We start from the raw sequence: 19,224 nt of genomic DNA, 5'->3' as shown, positions 1-19,224 counted from the left end.
ACATACAAAATATCCATTGAATGTCAATCACGTGAATGGCACCCAAGGGTATTTTTGTTCAATCAAGTGTATCCCCTTTAAACCTCTTGTAAATATTCAGACTTATATCATCTCTCTCATGTAACATATCTTCTTATCTAAATCAACAATGATTGAACCAACGACCAATGTGTCACTCATTTGTTTCACGTTACGTGGTCACGGCTAGGTACCCTCTTGCACAAGATGTGCAATCCAAGGCGGCTATGAGGTAGGGCAAGAGGGGTCCTTAATTGAGCTTATTAGTGAAGCCTCGGGTCAAGCTCATTTATTAAGTGGGCTTCAATATAGGCTCGGGCTTGGGCTCGAGCATGTGTAAGCTTGATTTGTATCGATACTTTGGTGAGCCAATCTCATGGAGCTATATGGTGGCTTGACATATCAAAACCAATATTTATGTGTTGTCACAAGGATCGTGAGGTTACATTACAAAACTTGTGATTATATGATATTGTCTTGTTAGTTGAGTGCAATTGTTTTATGTGGCTTACTATTTATCGGAATGCATACTCAAATAAGAATTCATTAGTTTACTAGGTTAGTTATGGTATTATTGTAATATATTGCAAAAAAAAAACCATGTTAAATAATAATCTAAGTCCATTTTGTTCCGTCGTATATGGTATAAGAGCCTTAGTGTTTCGGACCTCTTTCTTCTTCCTCGTCACGTATACCAACCCAGGTAATTACTACATCCGTCGTCACTTTGTATAAACCCTAGACAGGGTTGCGAGCCACCATCATCATGCCTGATGGTTGGGTATATTTCATGTATATTATTGTATTTTGTTTCATTTTAGTTTAATTAATGAGTGAACATTGATACTTCAAGCGTGTTTACGTGTTTCAGGTCATTGGACACTAAGGATGCTTATTGAGGTGATATATGAGCTTGGAATGATGACCTAGAAGAGCGGAATTGGTTAGCACGCCTCCCAATGCAGAATTTAAGAAATGGCAAAAATCCGTGCTGAGGAAGCCATTTGCGCTACGCGAAGGGACGAAGTCCTGATGTTTTGCGTAACGCGAAGCAGTCCAAAGTGTAGCCCGACTATTTTGTTCTCTGCACTACGCGAAGGACCGATGTTGAAGAGCTTCGCGCTACGCAAAGTGACCTAAAAACGAGAAAATTAAATCTAACTTCATAAAATCAGTTTCCAGCCCCCATTCGACATATCTTTGATTCTAGCAGCTTTTGAAGAACCCCAGGACGATTTTGCATCATCCTGGAGCCCTCGGTTCGTCTAATCAGTCCATGCTTCCATCCTTTCAACAAATAATCGAATTATTCGTGATGTCGATGTCAGGCTAAACACCATTGTGATCACTTTAGGCTAGAGTTTTTTGTAAACTGACTTTGATCAGATTCTATGTGCTTTATTGATTAAGACTTGGTTGAATATATTATTTAATCTTGTTTGCTTTATTAATTAATTATTTAAATAGTTTGTGTTTTTTTTATCGAATCTTGCATCAACTATTCGGTTGTGTTCATCAAAATTTAGGACTAGGTTCTTGTGTCATTGATCCAATAATCGTTAGTCAATGCAGTATAATTGGTTTTCATAATATAAAAATGGTAATTGGATAGATCGTGTTCAATTGTGTCAACAATTCGGATAGGTTTTCGTTTGTCATCACAACCAAACTACCAGGTCTAGTAATTACTGCACAATTAATTTAACAAAATATATGATTAGTCATGATCGCATTACATGAACATGGAGTGAACCGCGTTTGTCTCGTAACTGTTTACAAATTTACAAATAACTGTGTTGCTTTAAATCATCTCTTAAAATTGCTTGACATCGTTTGTTTGCTTAATATAATAATTAATAAGTTATGCGTTTTACTTGCACTTTCCTTTTATTTCCTGAGGAGACGTCCTTCCTTACCCATACTAGTTATAGGTATTTAAGGTATTGAAATCCTTGTTTTTTTATTAGAGCATGACATCCACATCATTGCCCTAGTTTCTTCCTCCTCACAAACTATTATTCGTTAATTTGGGATCTCATTTTCTCAATATGTTTACCGGCAAGTATGCCACGGAGCAATCTATTATAAAGATTGATTATCATGGGAACTTCCAATTGATGGGTTTTTTTTTGCGATTCAAAAGGGGATAGCGGCGCAGCCTGTTGCTCCTTACCCGTTATCCAGATGTAGCTCGGTTGGTGTTTATATGTGTAAGAATACAGAGTTAATTAAAAAAATGATGCTTAGAATGTATGAAATGGAAATAAATTAAGTGTTTATGTGATAAAAATTGTACATTTTTTGCAGCAGTTAAAATGAAGTCCATGATTAGGGTTATAAACAAATTGGACGTTCGGCGAAAAGTTCGTTTATGCTCATCCATTTAATAAATGAACCGGGCATGAACAAAAAACTTCGTTCGGTAAGCTTAACGAGCGAACACGAACAAAGGTTGCATTTTTTCAACAGTGTTCGTGAACGTTTGATAATGTCTTTGTTTTCGTCCATCTGAATTCGTCTGTTTACATGCGTTTAGTTAGGTTCTTTTATGTCCGCCCGGATTTGTGGGTGAATTTTTGTGAAATCATGATTATTAATCTTTAATTAATATGTAATCATTGATGTTTGATTGTCCATTAATGTTATTTCTCTTTGTTTGTGTGTTATAGTCATTTATTTTTGTTTTTCCATTAATGTCCATTAGTCTCTGTTAGTGTCATATTGTCCCTTAACGTCCATGTGTTTGTTTGTCCATTAGTGTTCGTTTGTTCGTATACTCATTAGTTTATGTTTAGAATATTAATGAACGAACACAGGTTTCGTTGGGTAGTGTGTTCATGAACCGTCTGTTTTCATGATAAAAGCTTAGCAGACGAACACAAACAAACTCTCGTCCGGTTCAGTTACAGCCCTGTCCATGACGAATCACACTTTAAGAAAGAATTAGATTATTCCCTAAGCAATGAAAGTTATCATAACTATTAGTTTTAATAGTGAATTTTAGCTACATAATTCCCAGTAGAAAACTTATCAAAAGAAAAGTTCAATCATTAACGTGAACTAAACATTAAAAATGTTATTATGTTTAAAAGAGCATTGATCCATTATGCACTAATAAAGGACTTATGCGTACTTTCTTGATAAAAGTGAACTCACATGAGCTACAACATTCGTATGTTCATTTTGACAACCAATACTCGTATTCTTAGTAATTGTTGCTACTTCAAAAATGTTTGATAAAAGGACAAATAAGCAAAAATATGTATCCAGCGCCATCCCTAAGAATGGAAGGATATTCATAGACCCTGTGCGACTAAAAATATGGGCCCTTGTATAAACTTAGACCATCTCCAATAGAAGATTTGAGGTCATTCTTCATGCCTACTTGGCATTCTTGAGTCCACAAATCCATTAGAGTGTTAGATTCTTGAGTTACAAATTCTTCCACACGAATTTGAAAGAACGAGTTCTTTGCAGAAAAGTGTCAGCTGGGTGGGAATATGGAGTGGGGGCATGGTTGAATTTTATTTAAATAAAAAAAGAAACTGTATTATATGACTTTGTTTTAAATATGCAGATATTATATAGATTTATATATATATGTAATATTATTAAATATAAAAATACTTTATAAATTATAAAAAGTAAATATTATAAACGAAAATAAATAATTATTTTATATTTTAAATTAAATAGTTAATTATTATAGTATATTTATTACTCTTTTACCATCAAACACACACTTTGTACTTTAAACATACTAAATTTATACAAATAATTTATTACTTTTACTAATTAAGTTTTAAAATTTAATTTAATATTTTATCCCCCCCCCCCCACCACACCACCACCACCACCACCCAACCCAACGACTATATTTTAAAATTTCAAACTCCACCCAAAACGATATAGTTTCTATATATATGCAACCATATATCTAGGAGTGGATTTAAGGCTTAGGTACGGTGGTGCCCACCATACAGTTGCAGGAGTGGCGGATTTACAGGTAGGAGTTAGTATATGAGAAGTTAACAATCAGTCAGTGTGACCGGATATGCTGCTTTGGCATGTTTATTAATATAGCCTGAATGATCTTTATGTGTTTAGGGATTATGACAAACATTGATAATCTTCCAAGTCACATATATGTTTCGATTTTAGCCTCTTTTTAATTTTAACATATGCATTTTGTTATGCTCTCAGATTATTGAGACGTAATATTGTGTTATGTTTGATATTTTTTTGTTTTTGTATGAAATTTTGTTAAAACTTAGTTAATTGTTTATATAGTTCTAAATATTGCGGTTGTAAATACTAATTAATTCTAAAGTGCTACATCTCATATTATGAAAAAAGGGTTCTATTACATGACCAACTCATTTTAAAATAACGGGGTATAAATGTGCTAAGTTTAACCCACCCTTAATATACTATTATTATTTATATGAGTCTCAATTTATAAAATTCAAAAAGTGTTGTTTAATAGTCAAATTATATTATTAAATTAAATTAATGTGAAAGATTTGATAAAATATATTTCTAAAGGTCATATATATACGAAACTCTAAAATTATTGTGGATGTTTAAAACTAATACGATTTTCCATATATAAAAATATACTATTAATATATCCAATTAATGATTATTATTTTGGGTTTGTTTCCTACATTTATTATCCTCCAAATTATATATGTGTAAAATAAAATGGTGGACAATAAGTTATTTACAAAATGTAGCATATTTATTCTTTCATGGGTGCTAGAGTAGTGTTCCAACTCTATTATCTATTCTCAAGATAATAATGAAACAATTTTCATAAGTATATAACGTCATTAGATTTTCAAATTTCAAACATTTCTTATCAAACATTATTCAATAAACACGTTATAAATATATTAAAATAACTTTCCAGAATATAATACTAATATCAGGCCATTTGATTTTCAAAAATTTCAAATTTTATCATTTATTTTTTACCAAATTTATTTTAAAACGTTAGCCGTATATATTATTATGAGACTGTTAAAATATTAGTGGTACATACAATTAGGATTAGATAGTAGCAGTAATTTTGAAAATGCTAAATGACATTTTTTTTATTTTTGTAAATTGCTTAAATTATGTGATTGTTTGAACAAAGATCTAGATTTTATCATGGTAATACTAATTACTATTTGGTAGAATGAATTTGTCATAAGACGTTTAAATAAAGTCAAGATTGCATTAATTATAACCATATAATTTATTTTTGATATATAATGTCTTTTTGAAATTTGAATCTTAATAAATATGAGATGATAAACATATTTAATTTGTTATTAATCAAAACCAATTATTATTATTAATGTCATTATTAGATGCCTAAAGGAGCTTAACCATCGTGTCTTTAACAATAACACGCTATAAGTTTAATATTATTGGAATTTATTATATAGTATTTTTATTTTAAAAACTTTACACTATAATTTCCTTTTTTCTATTAATCAATCAATATTTAATTATAAATATAACAACGTTAACTAAAATATGAAATTAGTGGATGCTTAACAATATGGGTGGTAAATGGCCGCTAATTATGATCTAATATGTTTTGCTATGACGATTAACAAGAGTTAAGAAAATCTCTTTCAAAGGTTGGTTTGTTCCTCCAGAGTAACCAGCATACATGGCCTTAACTTTGATATTGAATGATAGACTGATACTTGTGATAAAACTACACTTATATATCAAGAGATTTTCTCATATTTGTAAATTTAAAACTTTAGACTTATTATTGTTTGTAATATACATTCCGTTTCTTTTTCATCTTTAATTTTGTGTATTTATTAAACAATGCGTTTCTTTTTCATCTTTAGTTTTGTGTATTTATTTTAAATAACAAACTTTATTAATTTTTATTGTTTGAAAATCCCGTGTAATACACGGGTACAAAAGCTAGTAGATTTATATATATGTAATATTATTAAATATAAAAATAATTTATAAATTATAAAATGTAAATATTACAAACGAAAATAAATAATTATTTTAGATTTTAAATTACATAGTTAATTATTATAGTATATTTATTACTCTTTTACCATCAAAAACACACTTTATACTTTAAACATACTAAATTTATACAAATAATTTATTACTATATATATTAATTTGCAACCTTTTGTTGCATTGGTCTTTGTACCTTATGTTGTTGGTGTTGTACACACACAATATAACTTTTCTTTGAAATCGTGCCTATAGAGTTGCATTAGAATGTTGTACAATATCTATTCATCTGTGTCAACTCCACGTGTTATGTATAGTTTACACCTGTTTCCTGGAGTGTCTTCTATCTAGAAAATGTAAGAGAGACCAGGAGACCACCACTATTTATTTTTTTCCTTCCATCTTCATCACCCACCCACTAAATTGCAACCCCTCCAACTTTTCTTCTTTGCGTTTTCAATGTGCAACATCTTCATTCTCCCCACTTACTGCTGCTGGGTTCCATGTGGCGGTGGTAGTCTGGTGGTGTTTTACGATGGCTGTACATGGTTAAGGTCCTGCATTGGGGTTCTATTTGAAAAGTCGAGCGTTAACGCCGTGTCGCTCCAGCCCTGACTTCGGTTTGGTTAATCAGATTTGTGAAAGGATCCAAGCTCAGTTGGGTTGAATTGAAGAAGAAACCAAAACGTATGGCTACTGTGAGCTTTGATTTTTAACTTTTAAGTTGTTTTTGTTCTTAATTTTTCAAAGATTCGTTAGGCTATGATGGTATTGCAGCCATATGTCTTAGTCCATATATATGTTGTTGCTCATTGTTAGTGGTGTTTGGTTGACTTTCTTTGCGGTTGCTATGTTGTCGGAGACTTTCGGGTCATCTATGGCAGCCGCGGATTTACAACGTGTGGGTTCCAGGTTATGATTATTGTCGTAGATATGAACCTCTTCAGATAGTTTGATTCTTATATAATTTTGATGCGATGCTCTGATTACGAGTTGAAATGATGAGACTATTCCCATTTTAGTGGTGGTTTTTGGGTTTTTATGGGTCGGTGGTGTTCAAAGTTGTGATTGGATTCATTTTTTACCCTTGATTTATTTGTTCTATGATGATGGTTTGAAACCGATTTGAGCGAATTTGCTATGATGACGCTCAGTTATTTGGAAACGGCTACTTACGTTGTTTCCGTTAAGGAGATATGGGCCTTTGTTGTATTTTAATTCCTTTGTGCTATTATGATGGTTTGAAACTGACCTGAGCAATTCAAATGCTTCTTGAAGAAACACTAGGTGAACCCACGGACAGATTATAGATAATCTGGGGGTTAAGTAATGTTTCCCACGAGGATGAGGTCCAGCAGAGAAGGTTGTTCTTCAGGGGACCTGCAAAACAGACACCGTAAGCTCGTCACTGAGAAGGGGGGGGGGTTCCTCCTTGTGACCACCCTCCGGCGTGAGAATCAGACTAGATTGCTCTGAATATAAGTGTATATTAAGAGATTGCTAGATAAGATTGAGATATCAGATGATGTCCTTACCATTCCAAGGTGTTGGAGTATTTATAGCCGAAGGTAGGTTTCCTAGAAGGTACAGCCGGCTGAATAGTATTCCTGTTCTACCAACAGTGGACTACGCACAGGCCATGCTGGTTGGTGGATAGGCTACGGCCAACAGTAAAGGTCGGCTGTATACTGTTCCTTTACTGCCGGCTACGCACTGTTCCACCAACTGTAGGCTGCGCGCGTCCCATCGTAAGGGTTGGTGAGTAGGCAGCGGCTAATAGTGACAAACAGTACTAGAGGGTGCTCCTCCTCGTATTGTTGTCGGTGAGCTGTCACCCTGTGATTGGTTCATGGGCTGCTCTGGTCAAATTGTCTGTTCCGCCCATACCTTAGTAGGTATAGTACGAAAGACCTTCCAGAAGCATACGGACTGGCTCATTTAGGCGGGAGTATTCCCGCCTTGCTCATTCCTTCATGTGACTACTGAAGTAGCGAATGCCTTGTGCGTGTAGCCTTGCTGTTAGTGCGGGTAGCCTTCCCTGATGGCTTGTATCCGCAGCTGCGGGAACAGGCGGGGTACTTCGCCATTGGGAGGCTTTCCCTGCGGGTACAGCTGGCGTACTGCGCGTAAGGTTCTCTGAGCATGGTGGGCCCTGCTGGAGCAGTTGGTTATTGCGCAGACGTCCCTATTCAAGGTGAGTCTTGCGGGTCCAACTGGGCTCTGCTGGGACCTACCTCTTCAAGTCCCCCCAGTCCAATGTTCTTCTCATGAATTATTAATAAGTGAGGTGAACTTTTGGACTTAGCAAGGAGTTTTTGAAAAGGGTTTAGTTTTTCGGTTTTCCGTGGTGATTCTTCCCGCGGTTTTCCTGATGTCACGCAGAAATTCCCGACTTTTCTGCTTGATCTTTGGGTGTGAAGCGGGTAGGTTTGTAACCTCCTCGTACGTCAGGAGCGTTGAGTCCTACTTGTGTGGATTCTCCGTGGGGTTTTGGTAGTTTTCAACATACTGATCAATTATGCTAAAACCACCAATCCCATCATGGAGTTTCGAACAATATAGTTCTCGACGTTCCCGTCATGCGGGGATGTTATTCCCGTTCCCGCCAGCATGGCCCAGAAGATCCTTCTTGGTTTGAATTCCCTGCAGAGTGCTAAGTATGTGAAGGGTTTTGCTTTGACACTGTACCCGCACTTGTCTTACGGTTACTTTACTTCCAAGGTATTCCTGGCGTCAATTCCCTGCGGGTGCTAAGTATGTGAAGGATTTTGCCTTAACACTGTACCCGCATCCGTCTTACGGTTACTTGGTTGCCGAGGAATTCTTGGCTTCAATTCCTTGCAGGTGCTAAGTTTGTGAAGGGTTTTGCATTAACACTGTACCCGCACCTGTCTTACAGTTACTTGGTTGCCAAGGTAAGGGGTATTTTCCCGCTTACTTTTGAATCTTTTTGAATTTTGAATTTTGAAATTCGAAGAGTTGGTGGAAGGATAAGAACAGTCCAAACCTCTGACACGTCGTGCGACGGTTTCTTCTGACTTTGTCAGGACGTGCAGGAAGTTATGGTGACGTGACAGTACATGGTCATTCCAGACGCTTTTTCAGGCGCGTGGGCGCGATTTTTCGGGCGCGTGGCCGCGAAATTAATGGTATGCGTCCTGTCAACAGCTGTTGCCAGCTTGCTTTTTGCCACGTGTCATAGTTTCATTGCACCTTCGTTTTCTCTCTCTTCCGCATTAATTTCATCGCATTAATTGCGATTAGTATATAAAGGGGGAGAGGGTTCTTTGTAATCCACACTTTCACTCTTCTCTTCATCTTCTTTGCGATTTCCGGCGAATACTCACCTTTTCAGGCAAGCATTCTCCCGAAATCGTTTTCTTCTTCTTTTACAAGATGTCTCGTGATCTCGAATCTGCAGTCGATGACAAGAGTACTGCTGGCGAGTGCCAGTGTGCTCTGCCTGGCGATCTGTATCGGTACGTCGTCAGGAAGTTCATGCTCGAGTCTCTCGAGCCTGAGTTTCCTGAACCCCACCAGACGGTGTACGATGCCCCCAGAGGCAAGATCGGGGTATATGCTGCATTCTTTGTCTATGGGAATCTTAGGTTCCCATTGACAAAGTTTGTTTACCGTGTCCTTGAGAGGCACGGTGTTCATTTGACCGAGTTGCACCCCATGGCGATCGCCAAGATTCGCCACTTCGAGTGGGTGTGCCGGATTTTGGGCGTTGAGCCCTATGTTGACCGCCTGATGGCCTTCTACACTTGGAGGTGCATCCAGGGGTGGTATACCCTGACAACCCGAATCAAGGGTTTAAAGATCTGCGCGACCGAGCGCAGTCTTCGCTCGTGGAAGCGGGAGTTCTTCTTCATATCCGCTCGCGCCATCCCCATTGCCATGAAATTCAAGAATGGGCAAGCACTTCCCAGCCTTCACGCCTCCAACTACCAGGAGGCGGAATGGTTTGCGAAGATATCTCGGGTCCAATCTCCGGTTTACCGGTTTGCGGAGTCCGGGATGGTGATGCTGGGGATGAGCCGGGTGTGGAAGGCTGCGGATGCGCATAAGATCCCAATCGTCCTCGAATACGGTTCGAACTCTGTTCCTTACGGTATGCTTTCTTTCTTTTTGTTGATTTAGAATTTCTTCTAACTTTTTTTCCTGTTTATTTCAGAGGGGAACGACTTGCAGTCGCTCCTGAACCCGCGGGAGGCTGACGGTCCCGCACGGATGGGTACTCGCGCTCTAGATGAGAACGAGTTGCCCATCCTAGAACAAACGGCGGATCGGTTCGTGGAGGTCTATCCGCTAGGCCATGAGATCCTTAGCGCCCGTCGGCCAGGTAAGGCGCTCTTCGACCCTCGACCCCTCAATGTTGAAACCTCTGCTGGAATTCCTCTAATCGTATGTTCTGATGAGGAATCCGCAGATGGTCCTCCGTTGGTGCGGAAGAAGAAGGCTGCCGGCGGGAAGGGGAAGGAGAAGGTGGCCTCCACAGCCGATCCAGCGCCTCGGTCTGACTCGGAGACCGAGAGCGAAGAGGTGGCGGGGAATCCCGGTGGTGACAAGATCACCATTCCGGAGGCTGTGACAACTGTCACCGAAGAGCCCAAGATGACAACGGTGACCGGCGTGAAGAGGCCGGCTCCATCGGGTTCATCCCCGCCCGTCCGTACTTTCAGGCTCAAGAAAACCCGTAAGTACAAATTTCCTTTAGCTTTTATCTTCATAGCTTAATATCATTTAACACTTTTCTTTGTGCAGGCGTGGATGTTGACGCATTCCAGGGTAGAGCGCAGAGGAGTACCTCCCCGCCAATGACGGTAGGCCCGGTCAGCCTACCTGAGGCGACGACCCAGGCGGCTGCGCCTGCGCCTGCTTCCACTGGTTCAGTTGCTCACTCCGTTGAGCCGACTGTTCCAGTTGTGATGACATCACCGCCGGCTGTGAGTGCTATTTTTACAGCATCTTTCACCGAGCCGGCGGTAACTTTTGCTGCGGATTCCGCGGCGGCGACCGCGGCGGCTGCTACCATGCCCCCGCCATCGGCAACGACGGCCGATCCATCAGGTACGCATGGGGCTTCTCGCCAATCTCTGCCACCTTCCCATCTGCCTGACCTCTTGGATGGATTTCCGTTGGGTTCAGGTGATGGGTTCGGCGGCTATCGGCCTGTAATTGACCCTACAGGTGCGTAGGGTTCTTTTGGCCCATTTATATATATTTTTTCTTTATCATCTTTTCCTAACTGCTTTATGTTTTTTGCAGTGTCGGATTCCAATGAAGTGTATGTTCCACGATGGAACATTCGCCGAGGAACAACCCTTCGCACCCCTGTGAAGTGCGTGGAGTGGGCTCGTCACGCTGCTCCTAGTGGTGCGTTGGGGGAAGCCATGGCTAGCTACCAGGAGGGTAGGCTAAGCAATGAGCTTCGGGTTCTCCTGGCCCGGATGCAGCCGCGCGTCGAGCTGCTTTGTCGTGAAAACGACAAGTTAAAAGCAGCTCGCCTTCAGGAAGTAGCTCAGGCGCGGGCTGTCCGGGAGGAGAATAGGAGGCTTTCCGCCGCGGCGGCGGAGAAGGAGAAGGCGTTCAAGGCCCTTGAAGTCGAGGTTCGGGCCCGTCTCGAGGCTCGCTCCAAGGCTGCCCAAGCTGTTAATGAACAGCTTCGGCTGGCTAAGGAGACTGCTAGGAACGCGACTGAAAGGGCCACCAAGGCTGAAGCTGTTGCCGAGCCTCTACGAGTGGAGAATGAAGAGCTTAAAGCCAAATTAGAGGCTCTCCAGCAGGCTCATGATGCTTTGGCGATGGAGGACGCGAAGAAGCTTCAAGAGATCCTGGACCAGAGGGGCGTGCTTGACCACACTGAGCGGAAGCTAAAGGGCGTCGAAGAGGCTGCTGCAAAGGAAGTGTTGCTTGCCAACCTTAATAAAAGTGAAGCCGAACGCGCCTGTACCCAAGCTCAAGCCGCCCTCCAAGAAGCTCTGGTTGCCAAGGAATGGCTTCTTCGAGAAGCGTTGTCTCGGGTAAGTCTAGCTTCATGTCTTCACGCTTTTCTTTATAAATAGAAAAGGTTCTGATACTTGTATTTTTTCTTTGTAGATTGTGCATCGGGTCTTCTCAGAGACGTCTTATGACGAAGCTATGAGCGCAGCCCTCAACGCTTCTCATGAGGATGGGGAAAAGGCCGGCTTCCTGCTTGGTCTAGGGTTCGTTGAGAAAGGCATCCCGCCTTCCAACTTCCCTTTGTACGATGTGGATACTGAAGCTATTTACGACAAAGCAGTGAACCAGTATGCCGCCTTCTCGCATCCTGTGGTGGAGAAGGTGAACGAAGTCGCTGCTGCTGATGATGGGCTAGCTATTCTTAAAGCCTTCCTTGAACCACCACGCTCTACTGATGGAGCGGGTCCAAGTGGAAGTGGTCCTGAAGCTTGATTCTGAAGATCCCTTTCCACCATTAGCATAGATTTTTGCTTTTGTATAGCTTTGTAATATTTGAATTTGGTGAAATAAAGATTGTGTTTGTTCTTTGCCTTGTTTATTTTACGCATGTTTTGATCTAACTTAGTAATTTCTTTAGTACTTAGATAAGTTAACTTTTTAACGTGGTAAATTATAAGTTTGTTTCGCTTCCTCTTTCATGATTGTGCGGGTATGACCGTCACTTACACTTAGTAGGATGGCTTAACTTTACTTATATCTGACATGCGTGGAAGTTTTCCTCATCTTTTCTGAGGATAAGTTAACCTTTGAACGTGGTAGATAATAGGTGTGAAGTTTTGCTTCCTCTTTCGTGATTGTGCGGGTAGGACCGTCACTTGCACTTAGTAGGATGGCTAAACTTTACCCATATCTGACCTGCGTGTAGGTTTTTCTCATCCTTTTTTGAAATTTCTAAGTGTTTAGGATAAGTTAACCTTTGAACGTGGTAGATAGGTTAAAGTTTTGCTTCCTTGCTCGTGATTGTGCGGGTAAGACCGTCACTTGCACTTACAAGGATGGCTAAACTTTACTTACATCTGACCTGCGTGTAGGTTTTCCTTATTTTTAGCGTTGTGTTTATGCGGGTTTTGCCGCCTTCCACACGTAACGACTTACTTCTTCCCCCATTTATGCGGTGAATACCGGCACCAGTATGGGAAGTTCATAAGTATAAAGGTAAGGCTATCAACACATTGTGAAAGGAGAATCATTTCCATTAGAAGTGGCTCTAGGCCTTTTCTTTACAAGTTTGGAATTGATCTACATATAACATTTGCGTAATTGAGCTCCGTTCCATGTTCTTGGGATGGGAGTGCCATCGAGCCTTTCGAGCCGGTATGCGCCCTTTCCCAGGACTTCTTTGATAATGTATGGCCCTTCCCAGACCGGGGCCAGCTTTCTTGGGCGTTCTTGGTTCGAAGCCTCGTTGTTACGCAGTATGTAGTCTCCTACATTGAAGTTGCAGAGTTTTACCCGCGTGTTGTAGTACTTTTGCATTTGTCGCTTGTAGTTCTCTTCACGCACTGCGGCTAAGTCTCTGCGTTCCTCGGTTAGCATAAGGTCCAACCGTCTTTCCGCATCATTGTCTTCTGGCTGAATCAAGACCCTTGGTGAGGGTAAACCAATTTCGACCGGGACCATGGCTTCAGTGCCATAAGTGAGGCTGAACGGGGTTTCTCCCGTACTGGCCTTCTTCAGCGTTCTGTTTGCCCAAAGGACGTGCGGAAGCTCGTCCACCCAGCCGGATCTGTGTTCCAAGAGTCTTTTCTTTATGCCTTCGACGATGCTCTTATTTGCTCTTTCCACCTCACCATTACCTTGCGGGTGTGCCACTGAGGTAAAGGTGTGGGTGATTTGAAGTTCTTTCAGCCACTGTTGTAGCTTCTTGTCAGCAAAGTTGGTGCCGTTATCGCTCACCAAATTCTGTGGAAGTCCAAAACGACAAATAATAAATTCCCAAATAAATTTTTTGATATGTTTCGCGGTTGTTTGGGCTAAAGGTTTTGCTTCTATCCACTTGGTGAAGTAGTCGATGGCTACCACTAGGAACTGAACATTTCCTGCTGCTGTAGGAAATGGGCCTGTCACATCGATGGCCCACTTCTGAAATGGCCATGAAGAAGTGACTGGAACAAGTTCATTCTTCGGTCGGTGCGTGTTGGGTGCGTAAAGCTGGCAAGACCTGCATTTTCTGATGTATGCCAGTGCATCCGTATGCATCCCCGGCCAAAAGTATCCCGCGTTGTTTAGCTTAGCTACAACAGCGCGGGGACCTGCGTGTACTCCACAGATGCCTTCGTGTACTTCCCTTAGGAGGTAGTCAGCATCTTGGTTGTCCACGCATCTTAAGAGTGGGCCAAGAAAGTTACGTCTGTAAAGGATGTCATCGATCAGTTGATAATTCAGTGCTTTACAGCGTAGTTTTCTTGCCTGTGTTTTGGACTCCGGTAGTGTACCTGTCGCAAGGTATTTTATTATTGGTGTCATCCACGTTTCCGTGCCGGTTTGGATGACACAAATTTCCTTGTGCGGGACCGAAGGTGTCTCGAGGAGTTCAATGCGGATATCCTTTCCTAAGTGGGTGAAGGCTAATGATGCAAGCTTGCTTAACGCATCCGCAGATTTGTTTTCACTTCGCTTGACGTGTATGACTTTGCAGTCATTGAAATCGCGCATAAGGGATTTTGCTTGTGCGAGGTACAGGGCCATTGTGTCGTTCACGGCCGTGTACGCCCCGTTGATTTGATTGGCTACTAACATGGAATCCACGTGGGCTTCCAAGTTTTTCACTCCCATCTTACGCGCAATTCTCAGCCCAGCCAAGAATGCCTCATACTCGGCTTCGTTATTCGTACTTGGAAAATTCAGTCGAATAGCGTAAGTGTATTCTTGGCCCGCTGGGTTGGTTAGCTTTAGCCCTGCGCCTGAACCCTCGTTATTGGCTGCCCCATCAGTGTAGAGTCGCCAGACATCATTGATGTCTTGTGCTGGAGAGGGTTGAGCCTCTTCCTGGCACTCTTTTTCCCGCGATGCAGGCACTTCTGCAATAAAGTCGGCCAGAACCTGGCCTTTTATGGCTGGTCTTGGCTTATACTTTATCGCGTATTCTCCCAACTCAATTGCCCATTTGGCTAGGCGTCCCGATAACTCGGGTTTACCTAGAACGTTTGCAAGTTTGAAGTTTGAGAGAATGGTGATTGGGTGACCCTGGAAATATCGTCTTAACCTGCGTGAAGCGTGTATAAGTGCTAAGACTAATTTTTCGAGGGTAGAGTACCGGGTTTCTACGTCTGTTAGGATACGGCTGACATAATAGATTGGCATCTGGATGCCTTTTCGCTCTACTAGCAGGACTGCCCCGGTTGCTCTATCAGTTGCGGAAAGGTATAGGATTAACTCCTCTCCCGCTTCTGGTGCTGTGAGTGTAGGGAGTTCGATCAAGCGTGACCGAATCTCCTGAAAAGCTGCTTCCGCTTCTGGTGTCCAGCGGAAGTGCGTTTTCTTCAAACAGTTTCTCAACGTTGACACGAAGGGAAACGACTTATCCGCGTGGTTTGCCAAAAAGCGATTAAGTGCCACTAGTCGTCCATTCAGTGTCTGAGCCTGTTTGATGGTAGTAGGTGATTCCATTTTGATAATGGCTTCGACCTTTTCAGGGTTCGCTCTGAAGCCATCTTTAGTGACGATGACCCCCAAGAACTTCCCTTCTTCCATTCCAAAGGCACACTTGCTCGAGTTGAGCTTCATGTTTATCTTCCTGAGCATGTTGAAAGTTTCTTCGATGTCTTTCAACATCGCTTCTGGGTCAGGGCTTTTGATGACCAAGTCATCCATGTAGACTTCCAAGTTCCTCCCAATTTGGGTATGAAACTGGATATCCATCAGGCGTTGGTATGTGGACCCGGCATTCTTAAGTCCGAATGGCATCATTTGGTAACAAAATGTGCCATCGGGCGTCCGTAAAGCGGTTTTGTCCTGATCATCAACGGCCATGTGGATCTGATGGTACCCCTTATACGCGTCCAGGAAGCATTTAAGGCGGAATGGTGCCAACGAGTCCACCTTAAGATCAATTTCAGGTAACGGATAACAATCTTTGGGGCATGTTTTGTTCAAGTCTTTGAAATCTATGCACATGCGCCATTGTTTGTTATTCTTCGGTACCATAACGGGATTTGCAACCCAAGTTTGATATCTACTAACGCGTACGATGCCTGCGTCAAGGAGTTCCTTGACTTGGGTTCTACACGCGTTAGTTTGTTCTGGCCCCATTACTCTGCGCTTTTGTACGATCGGCGTAACAGCCGGATCGCATTTGAGCTTATGCTCTGCCTTACTCCGGGGTACACCAGTCATGTCAGCTGGTGTCCACGCGAAGATGTCGGCGTTCCTTTGTAATAAGCGCTTAAGTAAGGTGCGTGTGGGATCAACAATTGTTGGGCCAATGGAGACGGCCTGGTCCGGGTACTTGCCGTTGAAGGCCCATCTTTCTGGTTCGGTGATGGTTGGTTTAGCCATCTTTGGTTTGGGTTTAGATGAGACAGATGCGATGCATACCTGGGGAATGCCGGTGATCATCGCTACACCCTCAGCTGTTGGCCATCCCATCATGCCGTGGACTGAGGATACCACGGCGTTGAATCTTGCCATCCCGTCTCTCCCGAAGAGAATGTCGTATGTGTGGTGTGGCTTCCTCATCACGACAAAGTCCACATCTTCTGTGCGGGAGTGTTTCCCATCTGTAAGAGTGACGGGGAAAGATAGGATACCCAGGGGGGTGTTTGTGCTGCCATCAAACCCTTCCATCGAGGCGCAGATCGTTTCCAGGCGTTCCTTGTCTTCGTCATCTAGCTTGTCGAAGAACTGCCTGTACATCACCGTTGACGAGGCGCCGTTGTCAGCAAGAGTGCGAGAAGTGATGTAGTGCCCCAGCTGGCTTTTGATGACGATAGGGCCTTCTTTGCTGGGTCCTCCTGGCACTCGCGGGAAGCGCACCTCAGCTTCCTTCCACGCACATGGTTCTGGCGTTCGCCTTTTTCTTCCTCTGATGTTACCATGAACCATGTTGATGCTGATGTCAACGGGCTTTCGTCCGTTGCCTCGGTACCGGTTGTCGTTCCGTCCTCCCTTCTTGATTGATGCCACCAGGTGTGCCAGTCTTCCATCCTTGACGAATGCTTCAACAATATCCTTCAAGGATGTACACTCTTCCGTACCATGACCTTTTGTCCCGTGGAAGTCACAGGATTTGCTCTGATCCGCATTAGGTCGGTGCCGGATCACTGGAGCTTTTGGCCACGGTAGCTTTTCAGTGGCAAATATCTCCGTGACGCTTTTGGTGAGTGGCGTCCACCGGTGCTTTTGGTTTGAAGGGTGTGTGTGATTTCTTCCGCCAACAAGAGGGTGAGAGCTGGATGAGGTGTCAAAGTTTACCCTTGACTGCCAGATACCTAGCTTCCTCTTTTTGTTCTGCCGGACGATCCGGACATTGTTCTCTCTTGTCCTCTGCGTGTAGAGGTGTGTACTCTGGGGAAGATCCCTTCCCAGTTGCTTCTCCGTCTCGGCAAAGCGCTTGGCCGTCGTCATGATGGCATCCCATGTTGATGGCATGCCATCCTTACCCGTCAATGTGCGGATAAGCTCCGGGTATTCGGCGCCTTGGATGAAAGCGGCGCGAACAAGATCTTCACTTACGTTGCCGAGACTTAGCTTTTTGGAGTTGAAGCGGGTGATGAAGTCTAATAAAGATTCATCCTCCTCTCTAACGCAGTTGAGGATCGTCCACTGTTCTTCAGTATATTTCCTCTGTTGGCTGAAGTGCTGGCTGAACTTGTTCTGAAAGTCCACCCAGTCATATATGTGGTGGACCGGTAAACGATCGAACCATGCCCTGGCCGCTCCAACCAGAGTCATCTGGAACATATAACACCACGTGGGTTCCGTCCAGTTACTGACGGTTGCCCCCGCAATGAATCTGTTCAAGTGGTCGTCTGGGTCGGATAGACCATCATAAGTGCCAATGTTGGACATTTGCTTGGCACTTCTCGGGGCGATTGCTTCCGCAATGTCCCTTGCGAACTTTGACTTTCCTGCATTTGTAGCAGTTGGCCTAAAGGTTTTTGAGAAGTCACGCGGGTTTCTCTCCGCATTTGTTGGTTTAAAAGCTTCCCCAAAATTCCTTTTTGGCTGGAAGTCCGTTTCCTTACGCTTCCCTTTCGCCTTATGGCGAGGGTTTGCGTCGGTATCGGATTCTTCTCTCTCCTCGTCTGAGTACTCGCACTCGCTGTTCATATTGAGCTGTTGGCGAGTACTGCCGAATTCGTCAGCCTGTTGAACTGAACGCAAGCGTTCATCCAATTCAGCTTGGAACTCTCTTTGACGTGCTTCGGCCCAAGCCTTCACTTGATCTAGTGTTTGGCGAGGGGCCCTCGTTCGTTTTTCCAACTGGGCATCAGTGAACCCCAGTGGAATATTTACTGCACTTGCCCCGGCTTGGGTAGTCGGGGTAGTGTTCGTAAGATTTGTATAACCGCCGGTGTTCCCCCCAGTTGCTGGGGTTGTGGTTACCGGGGTTTCTTGGTCGGTTACTGGCCTTGGGACCGGAGTAACGTTAACCATTTCTTCAGAAATTTTGAAAAAACTAAATTAGTTCTAGCTTTTATGCACGGATGGCGCCAATGAAGAAACACTAGGTGAACCCACGGGCAGATTATAGATAATCTGGGGGTTAAGTAATGTTTCCCACGAGGATGAGGTCCAGCAGAGAAGGTTGTTCTTCAGGGGACCTGCAAAACAGACACCGTAAGCTCGTCACTGAGAAGGGGGGGGTTCCTCCTTGTGACCACCCTCCGGCGTGAGAATCAGACTAGATTGCTCTGAATATAAGTGTATATTAAGAGATTGCTAGATAAGATTGAGATATCAGATGATGTCCTTACCATTCCAAGGTGTTGGAGTATTTATAGCCGAAGGTAGGTTTCCTAGAAGGTACAGCCGGCTGAATAGTATTCCTGTTCTACCAACAGTGGACTACGCACAGGCCATGCTGGTTGGTGGATAGGCTACGGCCAACAGTAAAGGTCGGCTGTATACTGTTCCTTTACTGCCGGCTACGCACTGTTCCACCAACTGTAGGCTGCGCGCGTCCCATCGTAAGGGTTGGTGAGTAGGCAGCGGCTAATAGTGACAAACAGTACTAGAGGGTGCTCCTCCTCGTATTGTTGTCGGTGAGCTGTC

Source organism: Bidens hawaiensis, unplaced genomic scaffold, assembly GCF_021521415.1.
Source record: "Bidens hawaiensis isolate Kalapana, Puna unplaced genomic scaffold, B.hawaiensis_p1.1 tig00002839_1, whole genome shotgun sequence".
Lineage (NCBI taxonomy): Eukaryota > Viridiplantae > Streptophyta > Magnoliopsida > Asterales > Asteraceae > Bidens > Bidens hawaiensis.
The sequence above is the reverse complement of the archived record's forward strand: the minus strand, read 5'-3'. Positions refer to the sequence as shown.